Here is a 3,910-nt window from a genome sequence, read left to right on the forward strand (position 1 = left end):
CGCTCGATTGTATGAAGATGATTTTGTGTCGATAAGTCACGTGACCTTGACCTGTCAATTCCATTCATCCAAATGTTTCTATTGGCTTATACGACTATCGAAATGTCACTTGGCTAGATGGACAGTTTTACCATACCACACTTGTTTAGATACCGTACTTCTAGAAGTAAACCGTCTTTGTTTCTTTTTTATACAAACTTAGCTTTAAGTCAAAACGACTAAAACAATGTAATGAAGTTTAAAGATTACATAGTAAAATACAACATTTGAATTCAGATTATTTTTTGTATATTTTGTTGCTGAACAATTTTTCTTCGTGATTCTTTTCTTATTGGAAAAAAAATCACTAAATGTTGAATGAAGTTTAATTTAACACATCAGAGAAAACGAAAATGTTTAATAATCAATGTTTATATAATACTAGCTGTTGCCCGCGACTTCGTCCCCGTCCGTGGGTAGAAAATATAAGTTATGATTTATACCCGCCCTGTTTTTCACATTTTCCATTGTATCTTCGCTCTTATTAGTCGCAGCGTGATGGTTTATAGCCTAAAGCCTTCCTCGATGAATGGTCTATTCAACACAAAAATAATTTTTCAATTTGGTCCAGTAGTTTCTGAGATTAGCGAGTTCAAACAAACAAACTAACAAACTCTTCAGCTTTATATATTAGTATAGATAGAGTATAGATTAGTACATAATATCCATTACATTACATACTATTTACATTGACTAAACGGTAAAAACAATCACTATACTCCATTTTTTTTGGTACAAAAAGAAATGTGAACAATCGGGGTGTGTCTTTTTGTAAAAAAAAAACAGTTTAAAAATAAAGATAACCAAATCAAATATATCAGTGGGTTATTATTTAATATGTTTTTGTATAAAAAGACATACCAAGATTGTTTACGTATAGATAACTTTCTAAAACGAGGGACTGAAGGTGATTTATGAAACAGTATTAATAGACCTTATTTACGTATTTGATATGCCATTTAAAGAAAATAAGTAAACTAGATCAAAATATTTAAACAAGTGCACTTTTCCTGATATAACGTAATACTTTCAGTATCTACGTACACAAATTGAATAAACACGAGGCTGCTGCATTATACAATGATTATTGAAAAGCGTCTCTATTGTAAGTCATTCTTTAATATGTAACGTATTGAATGGCAAATTGACATTAGGCTTGTAGTGTTCGGTGTATGAAGGTTTGCAACGCATTGCCATACACCGACACAAAAACGCGGATGACGTAGCAAGGCGGCGCGCGGCGGTTCAGGTTTAGTCAGTAAGCGTCTGCCACTACCCATTTCCTCCCCCGAGGGAGTGGGTGTCCATGAAGATTACCCCGCCTTAACAAAAAAAGGGTTGTAATGTTGGGAAAAAAATATTGTTTTTATTATTTTAGTGGCTACAAAGTTACATGTTAAAACATTTCCTTCAGTACAATATCCAACAACTAGACATAGTTTGTGTGTTGGGATCGTTATATTATTATTATATTAACTAGCGACCCTCCGCGGCTTCGCACGGGTGCAATGCTAATATAGACTAAAGATTTCTAAGGACTGCTCAGGATTCATCCCATCATCCATTTTTTTTGCTTAGCCATACTGTCCTACTGCAAGGCAAAGGGCTCCGTTAGATTTTTCTACTCCATCCGGTCTAATTCTTATTCCTTCCATTTTTGTGGTATGCATCTTATTCGTCGCGCCATCTCATTCGGAGTCATGATAATCGCCACTTTATGTTGGATGGAATCCAGTAAGTACACACTTTGGCCCAGGAGTTATCGGGCAAACGACAAACGTTTATTAACAATATCCATTGTTGAGAAAAAGAAAATATTACCGAAAGAATGTTTGTAGCCTTAAAAGATAGACATAATTATCCCAAACTTTTTTGTAGATCTTTTTATCGTACACAGTATTGTAGAACATTGTTCCGATCTATCTCGGCCTGCGTTTGCAATGTAAGCGGAAAAATAATATTATTGACACCAGCACATTAGTAACCTCAAAAATAACAGTATATGTATTATAAACCTTCCTCTTCAATCACTGTATATATTAAGAAAACCGGGTCTCCCTTGGTTACCCGAAGGAATTTGAAAAAAAAACAATATTTCGTCTAATTTCGTTTGCCAAATTATTTACCAATTAATATTGTTACCAATTAATTTTCCAAAAATTGGGTCGGTCTTTGGTATGGGACGCGACATGCGTCGACACGTCTCGCCGGGCCCTGCTGCTGGAGCCGCGGAAGCCCTAAAACGGCGGAAATGTAATAACCTTGTTGGTAATTATATTTCTGAGCCGTTTGGGGTCGATACGACACTTCCCATGATCAGAAGGCTGGTCTATATTTTGCCCAAAGAATTAGCATTGCCATACAACGTGGCAATGCAGCCAGCCTTCTGGGCACGTTTCTCGACTTTGGCAGGGATGAAGTCTTTTTTGACGATTTGTAAATTATATATATTTTTCATTTTGTATTGATATAGTTTTAAAAATGAAAATATGAGTTTACTTAGTTTAGTTTATTGTATAAATATTTTTAAGTTGATGAATGAAATATAGTATGAATATTCTTAACATTTTTTATTTAGTCATATATTTTATTTTGAATAAGTTTTATGCAGTCATTTCTAGTGAAATTCTAAGGTTATCGGTTTATTTATTGTTTTTTCCACATTCGGTACATTCTAAACAGGTTTATGAATAATTTTTTTTTTAGATAGTAATGCTTCTCCATATTTTTTGTTTTCTATATAATGTAGTCGTTACTGGCACTTGCCGACTCGCGTGAGATCACAGAATAAACCTAGCCTATACATGTTTTTTTTTTTAATTTGTCATTATTCTAATCTAAGTGTATTCTAAGTAGTTCCGGGTGAGTTATGCACAGAAACCTTATTCTTGCAATAATAATTGTTTATTCTTGACAAATAATTTTACCAAACGTTTATTGTGTAGAGATTTGTTGATGTAAAAAATCATTTGATTATAATAGACGAAATGCTATAGTGACATACTTGGCAATATAATGCAAGTAAAATTTTACCAAATTGACATTTGCCATCACTTACCTACTTACTGAAATAATTCGAAGTACCTACTGCTATGTTAGAAAAAAGTTAATGAAATTTAAACAGGCACTTAGCAACAGAGATGGCATTCTTATCACAATAAGCAGTAGTCATCACCTTCATTATTTTTTTATTGATGTGTACAGTGTTAAATGAGTAGACAATTTACTTTAAAAAAGTACTCAATCACTAAAATGGCAACATTTAAATCCACAAAATAGTAATATAGACGTGATAAGAAAGCTAAAACATAATAAAGTTAAATAAATTATGTTTTGGTTGAAATGGCAGCCCTAAGCGCAGATATTTCTGATATTACTAAAATTTTCAATAACTCCTTTCAACCGATGAGTTATGTTTTGGAAATAATACTACACATTAAGAAAGCGTCAGCAGTGCTTTGATGTAGGAATGAACAACTACCACTTCGGTTTAGATGACTTTTTTAAAATGAAAACGAAAAATGAGAAAAACAATCGTATCTCTCGACCCATTCATACTAAAGCAACAGGAATTGGCAGAACGGTCGGCTATCATACCTTTTTTCGATAGAATAAATAAGTTCTGGAATAATTACCGTTAAGTTATAATGATGTTTTTTCCGTTTATTGAAAGTCGGATATTACGAAACTTTGGCATTTTTTTTTTTGAGTACAAGTATTTTCGAATAGGGAGTTTTACTCTAATAATCAGATTTGTAGACTCTATCGATTAATTCAATAAAAACACGATGCCACAAAAACCGGGTTCTTAACCCACTACCTACTCACATGACCGTCAATATGCAATCCAAAAATTTTTGAAGTTAAAGTT

The sequence above is a fragment of the Trichoplusia ni genome, chromosome 27 (assembly GCF_003590095.1).
Source record: "Trichoplusia ni isolate ovarian cell line Hi5 chromosome 27, tn1, whole genome shotgun sequence".
In the NCBI taxonomy this organism is placed as follows: domain Eukaryota; kingdom Metazoa; phylum Arthropoda; class Insecta; order Lepidoptera; family Noctuidae; genus Trichoplusia; species Trichoplusia ni.